Raw genomic sequence first — 13,992 nt, 5'->3', positions numbered from 1 at the left:
GATTTGGTATTATATAACCACACTGAAATTTCATTTAATTTAGAAAGGGCTTCTCCTGGTGTCTTGAATACTAACTACTTTCCTAACAACATGTATGTAGCTCTGAGTTTGACAGGGGAATAATCCTTGTGCTCAACAATAGATCAAGATTTTAACAAAAAGAATGAAGATGGATAGAAATGGAGAGCTTGACCCATCCTTCTATTGGAGAGATTTCAAAAGCATTTCTTGAAACGGTCTGAAAATATTTACTCTTGCTTATCATCTTACAAAAGAATTTTTTCTGTGAAAAAGTTGAAGATTCAGATGTCAGGCCTGACTGTCTCCAAATACAGCATGTCTGTATCTCTCCCTTGTGGTCTCTATAAAGAATAAAAAGCCTTAGAAAATAGGTCTTCTGTGCTTCTACTATACTGACTGGTTGTTAGAATAGAGGTGTATTTGAGGTTTTCTAATCTTTCACACAGATAAGAAGTGTTTCAAAATGAGTTATTTTAATAGGAGCTTAGTTTATTTTAGAGGAAAGGGCCCAACCTAGCAGTTAGGAGAGAGGTGACCCTTGGGGAAGGAGTGCTGATTTGAAGGAAAGACGACTCGGAAATCTGGGTGCTGATAGTGTTCTTAACCTGGGTGCTGGTTAGAGAGTGAGAGTTGTAAAAACGGACCCTATAATTGTGATAGGTGTGATTCTCTATATGCATATTAAACTTTACAAAGATTTTTTTAAAATATTATACTTTTATCGGGCTTTCATTGTTGTTTAGTTGCTAAGTCATGTCTGACTCTTTATGACCCTTTGGACTGTAGCCTACCAGGTTCCTCTTGTTCAAGTCATTTCCCAGGCAAGAACACTGGAGTGGGTTGCCATTCCCTTCTTCATAACAGGGTTTTGCCTTTAAACAAATATAATACATCAGAAAAAGATCTATTGAGTAGACTATACTCCCCTCTTATGACTTGAAAAATATGCCTGGTTCTTTGAGCAACCAATAGGTGAAGAGTAGCCCTTACCCTAGGATATCTGGTTGCTTCCGGAAGAATCTGCACCCTAGGCTTTAACTAAGCAGACCCTGAGCTACCCAGCCCTCAGGTCTTCTGAGAGGAGCATGGAGTTTTCTTGGTTACCAGTGTTCCTTCCTACTGCTTATACCTTACAAAGTTGTTTTAAATTAAAAAGTAATTGCCTGCACCTTTGGACTCTATGGGAGAGGGAGAGGGTGGGAAGATTTGGGAGAATGGCATTGAAACATGTAAAATATCATGTATGAAACAAGATGCCAGTCCAAGTTCGATGCACGATACTAGATGCTTGGGGCTAGTGCACTGGGATGACCCAGAGGGATGGTATGGGGAGGGAGGAGGGAGGAGGGTTCAGGATGGGGAACACATGTATACCTGTGGCGGATTCATTTTGATATTTGGCAAAACTAATACAATTATGTAAAGTTTAAAAATAAAATTAAAAAAAAATACAGTTGCCTGAAATAATACAAAAACCTTTATACTTACCCACTTTATATAAATCTTTATTCTTTACTGCTTCCCTGGTGGCTCAGCAGTAAAGAATCCACCTGAAATGCAGGAGCTGCAGTTGTGATAAAGCAAGGAAGATCCCTTGGAGGAACATATGGCAACCCACTCTAGTATTCTTGTTTGGAGAATCCCTGTGGACAGAGAAGCCTGGCAGGCTACAGTCCATGGGGTCACAAAGAGTCAGACACAACTAAGTGACCGAGCACATTTTCTGTTAAAAGTAAAGTGGCCTGAAATAAAATAAAAATCTCAGTCAGTAAAAAAATTTCTAGGTTATAACTGGTAGAAATTCCTAGGCTTGGTTTATGTTGTACACCATAAAGATAAGATTAGAAGCAAATAATAGGATCCCTATCTCCTCTGAATCTGACCAGTCCATTGTGACTTGTCCAATCATATCTCCTAAGAACCGTCCAATAAACGTATCCTTAACCATGCAACAGAATCCTAAAATGTTTGCCTAAGCCATTACTTTTATTTTGATTAGTTTCCAAGTCGGCAACTTTCTGTCAGCACCTAATCTGTATTGAATCCCATAATCTAACAGTGAATCATGCACTCATTTAAGCAAATTGTCCTGAGCATCTAGAAATATAACTCACTTCAGCCTTTAAGGGTTTTTCACATCTGGCCACCTCTCTTCTCCCTTTCAGTTAACCCTATCTTCAGTGGTATGGCAGACAGTCCTGTTTCCTGACAATGGATTTCTCTCTCTTTTTTTAAAGTAATTAATTAATTCGGCTGCACCAGGTCTTAGTTACAGCATGCTGGATTTTCCATCTTCATTGTGTCACATGTGACCTTTTAATTGCAGCATATGGGATCTAGTTCCCCGACCAGGGATCAAACCCAGGCCCCTTGCATCGGGAGTGTGAAGTCTTAGCCACTGGACCACTAAGGGAATCCCACGACTCTGGATTTCTTAAGGAGATCACTGCAAAGTCAGGCTGGAAAGCAATGCAGAGTTAAAAAAAAAAAAAAAGTAGTGCAAAAACAAGAATCAGAATGAGAATCCCCTGGTTCCAATCAGCAGTTTACTTTTAAATAGATGTATGACCTGTGCAGCAACTTTGCAAAATATCTGCCCTCATGGGTTTATTATGAGGATTGAATAAGACACTGTATGAGAATACATCTTGTTCTCATAACAGCATATACAGCTATGCAGCAGTTTTGACAGTGAGGTAGTTTATGTGTTGTAGGCAACGGCTTTGTGCTTGGGGGCAAGGAGCTACTATCACTTTGAAAATATTTTTAGCTCTTCTCCTGTAGAGAGGTACTCAGAGACACAGCCAAGACAGAGAAGGGCAGAACCGTTTTTGTTTCACTTCTGGCCACTTCACTGGGTATCTTTCAAAAGCAGCTAGGCTTGCAGTGCAAGATGCCAAATTACAGCTTCAACCCTGTGAGACAGGATGGTCCTCCTCTCTCCTTCCAGATGACTGTCTGAAAGAATTTTGTGTTTGTCCTCAATTTGCTGTGTTGGGAGCTTCCCAGATAACTGACAACAGTGGATTGTGATCATAGTATTTAGGTCATTGGTGGCATCTTGGAGCAAGTCTGTACAGAAAACATTAAATGAGCTGAACATCTTAAGCTCCAGTGATAACGGGCAATGGGTGCTCTATAAAGAAACTGGGTTGGGGGAAAAATGACTTTGGAATTCTTCAGTAGACTGAGGCCATTTATTTTCTTTTTAAATAAAAAAAAAAAACTTTATTTGTATTGGTTGTTGTTTAGTTGCTCAGCTATGTCCAACTCTTTGCTACCCAGCGAATGGACTGTAGCCCACCAGGCTCCTCTGTCCATGGGATTTCTCAGAGAAGAATACTGGGGTGAGTTGCCATTTCCTCCTCCAGGGGATCTTCCCAACTGAAGGATAGAACTCGTGTCTCCTGTGTCTTCTGCATTGGCAGACGGATTCTTTACCTCTGAGTCACCGGGGAAGCCCTTTGTTTTGGGGTATAGCCAATTAACAATGTTGTGATAGTTTTAGGTGAACAGGAAAGGGGTTTAGCCATACATATACATCTATTCTCCCCCAAATTCCCTTCCCATGCGGGCTGCTATATAACTAACATTGAGCAGAGTTTTATTGTTGGTTATTCATTTTAAATATAGTAGTGTGTACAGGCAACCGTACGTTCACTCTCTAAGTCTGTGAGAGACCGTTCATTTAGAAGTGGATTGTTTCTTGAATCCAGGAGACATTTCCTTGCAGGAAAACGATTGTATAACCTTGGACTGTCTCTTGCGGACTCCTAGGGACCCCATCCCCACTTAATTCAAGCAATGTTTTAAAAATTATTTCAGTTCAACCCTGCTGGAATTCTGAAACCTGCCTCAAAGGGTTTGTAAGGTTACATAGCCTGGAGGGAGTTGGAAACTAAATTGAATTCTTTAGCTTTACAATTTCTTTACCCAGTTGGAGCTTACATATGACATTATTTACTGCGCTTCGAAGTAGTAGCCTCTTTCTTGTTCGTAAGTCTCAGATAAGCCATAACTAATACTTAAAGAATTACGAATGCAGAGAATAGACAGTTTAAAATAAACATAAAGATGTTTGCAATTCTCATGGAAAATAACAACTCTCTATTCCAAGGAATACAGGCCATAAATATGCCCATAGACCAGAGTTCTAAATTTTTTTCCGGGGAAGCCGGGTAGTGAAGCAAGTTAATTATATTGTTGTCCTAGGGGCCGGATGGAAGGTCATGTAATGCCTTCAAATGCTTTCTACAGTTCTGTATATTAGAAGAATGGCACTTTCATCAAAGTAGCAATCAAGACATCCCATTTGTCGTCTAATTTCATTACATGCTTTCAGAAGCTGCAGCTTTCTAGCCATAACCTGGCATGATTCAGAGGGACAGAAAAGAGGGGACAGATGGGAGGCTGTGGAAGGGGTCTTTGCAGTCACTTTCCACCCCACGCCCCCAGAAGGACAGGGCAATTTCTGAGAAAGGAGGCCTGGGTTGGGGATAGGTAACGGAAGATACAGAAAGAGCTGTAGGCTGAGGAACTGGTGTCAGGTATGGGCACAGGGCCTGGGTAGAGAAAACAAAATTCTCTGGGTTGTGATCATCAGCAGCCCATCACTGGCCTTGCTGGTGCAAGACTGGCATCTAAGCCTTCTGTTGCACCCTTGTGGTAGATGTCTGCTTAGCTGAGCCTTCTCTCTAAAAGTACAAATCTACTCAAGAGAAGCAACTCATTAAGCCATCTAACACCTTAGCATGAGTGAACCTGGACAGGTGAGGCTCTGGAGGGAGGGAAGTACAAAGGGAAGGTGAAGGAGGCCAAAAGTCAAACTATAAATTTATGCAGGGCTTTGCCCAGACAGGGAAGGGGGAGGGGTGGGGGAGGGGGAGGGGTGGGGGATAGGTCAGGGAAGGGAAAGGGGAGATGGGGGTGTGCATCTGGTGGGAGAGGCAGCTTGCTTCTTTGCCTGCTCATTCCCTGAGCAGTGTCCCGTCGGGGGTAGGGGGTGGTCATCAGCAGAGGATGGCCAGCTGGCAGATGTACAGTGGAAATCCTGGCTTGAAATGGTTAAAATCAGGGGCAAATAAGGCAACATCTGTCTTGTCTAATTCCAGGCATTGTCCATTCAAAAGGAGTTGCAGGTCCCACTTCTCTCACTTGCTCTGGGTAGACTCTCGAGGTCAGCCTCCTGTGAAATGAGAGTGTGTAATCACAGTTTGGTTTTGAGCTTGGACCACTCCCGCAGCTTCCATCTCATCTTATGCTGTGTCCAGTTCTGCTATGTTCTGCTATGCTGTGTTCAGTTCTGTTCTGCTGTTCTTCCTTCCTCCCTCCCTTCCTCATTTTCATGCAAAATTTGCTCTGAAGTTTTTGGCCTTGGCGCTGCCTCTCTCTGCCCTCCCCACCCTCTCCCTGACTCTCTCATCTGATTTGCCTTCCCTCCCCGCTTTTAGTCCACCCGCATCTTTCTCTCCCTGAAGTGCTTCTTCTTCTCTTTGTCTCCTCCATCTCTCTTCCCTAAGATGAGATAGAGCCAAGAAAGTCAGTAAGAGAATCCCACAGCCTGAAAACCTTGTTCCCTGTGCTCTCCAGAACCCACTCTCAGGGGAAGTTGTTGCTCTGTAATTAAAACTCAGTGCTGTAATTTTTTCCCCTACAGGAGCCCTGGGGAAGGAAATGGCAACCCACTCCAGTATTCTTGCCTCGAGAATTTCATGGATAGAGGAGCCTGGCAGGCTACAATCCATGGGATCACAAAGAGTTGGACACGACTGAGTGACTAACACTACTTATTGTATTTTTCGCGTGTGCTGATATGTTTTAAAATATTCAAAAAGGAAAATACTGGTTTCACTGCATGACAAAATATGATCTATGTGGAAGAGCAAGTCTGGTAGAAAGTGCCTTTCTTGGGAGCAAAGGCAGGCTCCATCCCAGGCTCTGACCTACTTTCCGCCACTGCAGACACCCAATGACCAGGGTCCACTGACCAGGGTTGTCCATCTTCCGTGAGTGGCATGGAACACAACAGGGGACATCCTTGTCTTGAGATCCAGGAGCAATGATTCCGCCTGCTCAGCTGGGTCTTACAGGCTCTGGATTCCCGCTATACTTTGCCTGGGACATTTCTAGAGTCACCTGAGATCATAACCAATTTCTGGGGCTGTGGCCTCTGACCCACCTACACCTTCCCAGTTTCGCCTTTTCTTTCTGCTTACCTATTCATCTGGTTTCTTGCATTCAAGGCCTGGTAGCAAGATATGTTTGCAGTACAGAAACATTGCATGGTAATAAGCATTTGTCAAGAGAAGGAAATAGTTTAATATGCAGAAAGCCATGATCATCAACCTTGACCTCCCTCCCTAGTGTTTGTTAGTTTGTTAGCAATATCACTGTTCTGCAGTGTTGTTGCATATTTTTATCTCTTCTCTGCCATTTACATGATAATCTTACTTCAGCTTCTTTATATCATCCCTGCAAAATGTGCCTTGACTCTGTCCCCTCCTTTCCATGTCTTGGGTCACTGCCTCAGCACGGGCTCCTGTTACCTCTTATATTGAAAGATGCTGTTTAGAATTCTTTCCCCTTTCTTAATCATCTTTCAGATGGTTTCCTAAAATCTGAAATATGATCCTATCAGCCCCCCACCCCACCCCTGCCTAATAGTGCTGCTGGCTGCACACTGCCGGCATCATGTGTGTGCCCTGAGTGGCCTTCACCCAGCACACTTCCTGACCCCACCCCTATCTTGTGCCCCTCACCCATCTTACATCCCAACCCTTGTTTTGATCACCAGGCAGCCCCATGAGTCCCCTCTGCTTGAGCATGCTATATAATGGACAGCCTTCACACTTCAGGTCAAACTATTTACTTTTCTTGAAAAATGTTTTCCTGCCTCCACTTGTCTAAACCCAGTGGCATGTTCAAGACAAAGCTCAAAAGCTGCCTCCTCAGAAGAGTCCCCCTCTATCAGCCAGGTGGAATGAGACGCCGGCCCCCACTTCTGTTCCCATAGCACTTGATTCATCCATCTCTTGACAAAGCCATCATTTTCCCTACTATTGTAGTTATTATTTACAGATTTTTTTTTCCCTACTAACCCTGGTGTCCTAAAGGTTAGAGTTTTCCTTTTTTTGGTGTGTGTGTGTGTGTGTGTGTGTGTGTGCTCAGCCACTCAGTCATGTCCAACTCTGCGACCCTATAGACTGTAGCCTGCCAGGTTCTTCTGTCCATGGGATTTTCCTGGCAAGAAATACTGGAGTGGGTTGCCACTTCCTCCTCCAGGGGATCTTTCTGACCCAGAATCGAGCCCAAGTTGCCTGTGTCTCTTGTATTGCAGGCGATTCTTTATCACTGAACCCCTGGTGGGAGATGTGTTTAAATATCCCTAGCAGAGGGCCTGGTATCCCAGTGGCAATAAGTGAGATGCAGTTAGGACCTGTGTCCAGGGATATTTGCTGATCCTGAAATCCCCAGGTTGTTCCTGCAGCCTTAGGCACACATAAGGGGCAATGCTCCTTGGGAGAGCCAGGCTGGAGGAGAACCTCTTTCCAGTATCATACGGTGAGTGGCCCACGGTGTTAAAGCTGGACTCTTCCTGTCTTGGGGTTTTGTCTGAAGTCTTTTTTTTTTGTTGTTCAATTAATTAATTAATTAATTTTAATTTGAGGCTAATTACTTTACAATATTGTGGTGGTTTTTGCCATACACTGACATGAATCAGCCATGGGTGTACATGTGTCCCCCACCCTGAACCCCCCTCCCATCTCCTTCCCTATCCCATCCCTCTGTGTCATCCCAGTGCACCGGCTTTGAGTGCCCTGTTTCATGCACTGAACTTGGACTGGCGATCTATTTCACATATGGTAATATACACATCTCAATGCTATTCTCTCAAATCATCCCACCCTCACCTTCTCCCACAGAGTCTTTACATCTGTGTCTCTTTTGCTGTCTTGAATATAAGGTCATCATTACCATCTTTCTAAATTCCATATATATGCATTAATATACTGTATTGGTGTTTTTCTTTCTGAGTTACTTCACTCTGTATAATAGGCTCCAGTTTCACCCACCTCATTAGAACTGACTCAAATGTATCTGAAGTATTAAAGTGAAGAACAATAGATTCCAAGTATCTCCACTTTCTGAGGCAGATGTTAGACCATTTTAAAAGAATTTATTGAAAGGGAGTAATAAAAACTTGTTCTATTAGCTATATCTAGACTACAGGAGAAAAGATGAAGAATTTACTAACTGAAGTGGTCTCCAAACCAGTCTCCCTGATTTCATCTTGTCTCCTCTTTCTCCCTGGTGGTCTCAGCACAGCTGCCAGCATGATCCAGGGCAATCGGGCCTCTTGTCTCCTTAGAAACATGGAGGATCGGCTCTGGCTGAGTGATGGCCCAAGTCTTTGCAGTGGCTTCTGAGGCCAGCAAAATTTATTTCCTCTTGAATCTCATCTCCTCCTTGCTCTCTCTGCCTCAGCCACACTGGCCTCCTAGAAAGTGAAAGTGTTGGTCGCTCAATCATATCCAACTCTTTTGAGACCCCATGGACAGTAGCCCATCAGGCTCCTCTGTCCATGGAATTCTCCCAGGCAAGAATACTGGAGTGGGTTGCCATTTCCTTCTCCATGGGTTCTTCCTAATCCAGGGATCGAACCCGGGTCTCTGGCACTGCAGACAGATTCTTTACTGTCTGAGTCACAGGGAAGCCCTACACTGGCCTCCTTGCTCTTCTTCAAACCTGCAGGCATATTCCTGCTTCAGGACCTTTGCACTGGCTTCTCTTGGCTAATCTTCATACCATCAAGTCTTTGCGTTAAGTATCACTCTCTCACTGAGACCTACCCTATCACCTTATAAATACCAGCACTCCTGATTCCTCATATCGTGCTCTATCTTTTCTTTTTCCACAGTAGTAAAACAGTATAAAATTAAATTATTCATTACTTTATGGTTCATTGTCTGTCTCTGAGGGTGGGGATGTTCATCTTTTCTGTTCGTGAAGCACCCATTCTACTGATGATGCATAGAATATGCTTCTTTTCTGCACTAGCCATTAGCTAAGTCAGGATTTCCAGGAAAGAAAGGATAGCTCATTCAACATACTTCCCATAACAACTATATTTTTTCTTAGATTCGACTCCTTCTTGCGTGTCCACTCTTGAATTAGTCAAAATGGCCCTTTCACTAAAATAATTGCTCACTGTTATTTACTAGGACTTTAAAGAAGGTATTCAGAGTAACCTTATCATAAAAGCAGTCTCCTTTGAGTTGCAGGTAGTAAAAAAAGATTTTCTGTCTTGTTTTCCTCTTGCTCTGTCTTGTCATTTCACTGTCTCATATTACTGCTTTCCCAGGTGGAGGAGATAATTCATCTGTGAGTTTTATCTTAACAGAAGAAACGGTGAATCAAGGGAGCCAACTGAGGCAAAACCAATGGCTCTAGAAAAGAGAAATTCATGTGTCTTGAAATTAGTTGAATAGACTTGTCAACAGACCAGCCTCTAATACCAGGTTCATAAAAACAGATGAGGTGAATGTTGTCACAGACTTCAGGGTGCGCTCAAATTTCAGAACTGCAGCTAGTAGCACAAACATCAAGTCCTTGTGTTACCCTACCGATCAGAGAGATTTGGCAGGGCCATAAACTAGTGGCCAGAGGACTGGGCTACATCCTGACTTATCCACTAACTCTTATGTAAGTGTTGGCCTGACAATTAATCACCAAGTGGGGATAACGATAAACAGGTCATTCTGTTTCACAGAATAATAGAAAGATAAATCGGAAAATATTTGAGAAGGCACTTTGCTAAGTGTTCTATAAATATTGGAATCATTTATTCCAGGATTAAGGGGATTTGTCTATTAGCTTACAAAACATAGGCACTCAGATTCATTCGAATCTCCATGAAAAAAATTCAACACCGTTCCATTTCCTCACACCAGGAAACAAATCCTTTTACTCTTCTGTGTCTACATTTATCAGCTAGGGAATCCAGCCCTCAACTATTTTCCTTCCCACTGAGATTAAAAAACACAACAGTGGCAACTGGAAAAACACAGAACTATGAATAAGAGATAAGGATTTCTGACTTCTTAAATATCTTCATCTCCATTACTTGTTATATAAGCAATTTTTCTTGTGATTGGTGCTGCCCATACAGTAACATCAACATGAACCCTGAAGGCCCCTCTGCTCTCCAAAGGTTCTGACATTAATTTTTGCTCAAATCTCTTTGAATTGTCACACAAAGAAGGGAAAATGAGGTCAGGAGAACCAGGTGACCCTGGAGAGGTAGAGGCACTGGCTGCATAAAGAAAAGAATTACTTAAAAGAGGAAGTGAGAAGATGCTGGAGGTCAACTTTATCCCCTTTGATTATTACCTTGAACTGTCCAGCAGAGCAGCAATCTCTTTTGCCCCAGCCCTGACTCTTTCTAAGCATGGTGAAAGACACTGAACAGCAGGCGCCGAAGCTCTGATGTGAGTTGTTACATTTCTCTAGATGAAAGTTAAAGTTGCTCAGTCTTTGTGACCCCATGGACTATACAGTCCATGGAATTCTCCAGGCCAGAATACTGGAGTGGGTAGCTGTTCCCTTCTTCAGGGGATCTTCCCAACCCAGGGATCGAACCCAGGTCTTCCACATTGCAGGCAGATTCTTTACCAGCTGAGCCATCAGGGAAGCCTAAACAGAATTTTCAAGATGAAGATCAGTTTTGTCCTTACAGTGTATTGACTTTTATAAAACTCTGCCCCTCACCAACTGCCAGTGTTCATTCTTGCCAACATTTAGCACCACTTTTTTTTTCCCTCTGATATGTGCTATTAAGGAACCATTGTGGGCTTTAGATTGCTTATCTTTTGGTTCAATTATGAAGGATGAAGTTAGTTATGAGGGTCTGGATCTTTACCAAGTGTAACCAGAAGAGTTACCTTGGGATTTAGTACAATCCCTGAATAGCTTTGATAATCTTGAGCTAGCATTGCTAATTGCAGGAGAAGCCTGGGGGTACCCCAGAAATGATCTGGGGATTCAAATACAAGTCTCTTCGGTCTCTGGTTTGTATTTTAGGCTACAGATTTATATGTTGACTTGGTTTATACAAGGCTTGTCACTTTAAAATGCTGATTTCTTTTTTGAGATGAGGTTATGGAGGGTGGGGAGGGATGGGAAAGAAGAAATATGAATCAGCAATGGCTGGGGCCAAAAAATGAGATGAATATTTTAATATGAGTCTAAGCAGTTTTGCAAAGACCCAACTTTTGTGCTTCTTTTGAGGTCAAGTCAATCAAATAGACACAAAGGTGAGTCTCAGCTTTCTGCTGTCTGTGCCTATGAAGTGCTATTTAAAGCTGCTGGAGAAATGTAGGAAGAAAATGGTTTTGAATGTCAAAGGGAATTCATGAAAACCAAAATTACAAAGAACCAAAGTAATCATTGCCACAATAAGAAAATCAGCTATGTGAGTTGCAAAGATCTTCCATGATCACAAGATAAAGCCTTAACTGTTCCTTCCACACGGAAAACATCGGAGGGTAACGCCTAAGTGTCCAGGAGGGTAAACCCAAGGTGATGATAAATGCTTACAAATAAAAGTACATGGTGAAGTATTAATTACTTTTTATTAATCTCCTTTGGCACCAAAGATGAGATGAGAATCTGTCTGGAAATCTAAAGAAACCAGGATTGAGAACAAAACAGAACTGTGACTTTGGAAAAATAATCAGCATTATAAAATCAAATATAATCTTTCTGTCTTGCTTATTTGGCCGGTGTTCCGTTCCCAAGGGGCTTCTCATTTCCATCATGTAAATAATGCACTTGATTACCTACCTGTCTGAGTTTACTTAGAAGTGCTGTGCTGTGCTTAGTTGCTCACTCACTCTTGTCTGACTCTTTGAGACCCCATGGACTGCAGCCCACCAGGCTCCTCTGTCTTTGGGGATCTCCAGGCAAGAATATTGGAGTGGATTTCCATGCCCTCCTCCAGGGGATCTTCCCAACCCAGGGATTGAACTAAGGTGTCCCACATTGCAGGCAGATTCTTTAATAACTGAGCCATGAGGGAAACCCAAGAACATTGGAGTGGGTAGCTTAACCTTTCTCCAGGAGATCTTCCCAACCCAGAAATTGAACTGGGATCTCCTGCATTGCAGGTGTAGTCTTTACCAGCTGAGCTAACAGGGAAGCCCTATTTAGAAGTAGCACACTTATAGAGATTAAGAACGAGGGCCCTGGAATCAGACTGCCAGTGTTCAACTCAGTCATTGACTAGTTGTGTGACCCTGGCACTTTACCATGTACCTTTTATTGTAAGCATCATCACCCTGGCCTCTCCAAACTTGTTTCCTATTTGTTAAAAGGGGGGAGTACCTGTTATGGATGTAGTAAGTGCTCAATTAATTTAAAGTATTATGGCTACATTGATCTGTTGATGTTGAAAGATCACACTAATCTTTAAGGACTTGCTCTTATCAAGAGGGAGGAAACTCTATGGGGAGATTGCAACTCACCCTGCTCCGTGATGTTGGCAGCCAATGATTGACTGACATGGGTTACAAAAGGATACAGGCCACCCCACCCTCCTTGCCCTCTTTCATTCCCCAGCATGGAGCCAGCAAAAGCTAAATGTCTCTGCAGATCACATTCTTGCCTAGCTCCTCCCCTTTCCTATTCTCCCATTCTCCTCCTCTTTCTCTCCCTTTCTTATGGGGCATTTCTTTTTTTCTCCCTACAAAACACTTTCTTCATAATTCATAAACTAAAATATCTGTTTCAGGCTTCTAGTAGCCCGAACCAAGATAAAAACTGTATTTCTTTGATTTTAAGCCATCCATATTTTCATATTTGAGTAATTCTGAAATCTGGACATATCTTAAAATCACTGTGGCTTTGGCTGAAGTTGTTTAATGTCATCTTTTGCACATTGAAATAAAAGCATAAAGAAAATCTTGGGACAACAATGGAGCATTCTTTTGCTGCATTGCCAGCATTCTTGGTGGCACAGAGGACCCCATTTTGTGGAAAAACAGTCATCAGTGGCTGAGTTGAAAGGTTAAAGAGTCAGACTTTGAAGGAATGAAAGTTTCAGGAATAATTAATTAAATTAATTAATTTTGCTTTTGTTTTCCTTTTGCATCTATTAAATACAAAACAATGATGTGTAGTAAGTTTTATCAAAATAATTCCAGAAGTGCTCTCTGATCACAAAACAAATTCTAAATGATGATTATGACAAGGTGACATTGCAGAACAATGGGAAAGTGATGGTCTTTCAAAAAGGCTCCAAATCCATTGAAAGTGCACCTTGGTCATGGAGGTGTGGTGGGGGCTTCCCTGGTGGCTCAGGGGTAAAAGAATCAACTGCAGTGCAGGAGATGCAGGAGACATGGGCTCAGTCCTTGGCTTGGGAAGGTCCTCTGGAAGAGGAATTGGCAACCCACTGCAGTATTCTTGCCAGGGAGAATCCCATGGACAGAGGAGTCTGGCGGGCTACAGTTCATAGGGTCACAAAGAATCGGATATGACTGAAGCAACTTAGCATGCTCTACGTATCTGCTCTAACCCTGTGATTCTTCTTCTAGTCATGAACTCGAAAGAAATGCATCTAAATTTCCACCAAATACAAATATAGGAATGCTTATAGTAGCCTTATTTGTAGCATACTCAAATCGTAAATAGCCCAAATATTCATTAATACTACAACGGATAATTATAATATGGTATATTCATGCATAGAATACTATATAGCAATGATAGTAACTATAGTATAACTATATATAACAATATGAGTGAATGTCATTAACATAATGCAGAACAAACTCAGACTCAGAAGAGCACATAATGTACATTTTCATGGTATATAAAATTCAAAATTAGCTTAAAATTATCAGTGTTGTTAAAAACCAGGATAATTGTTACCTTTGGAGGGAGGTAGTCACTGAGAACAGGCATAAGGGTCTT

Source organism: Bos javanicus, chromosome 14 (assembly GCF_032452875.1).
Source record: "Bos javanicus breed banteng chromosome 14, ARS-OSU_banteng_1.0, whole genome shotgun sequence".
NCBI lineage: Eukaryota > Metazoa > Chordata > Mammalia > Artiodactyla > Bovidae > Bos > Bos javanicus.
This window is presented reverse-complemented; position numbering follows the sequence as displayed.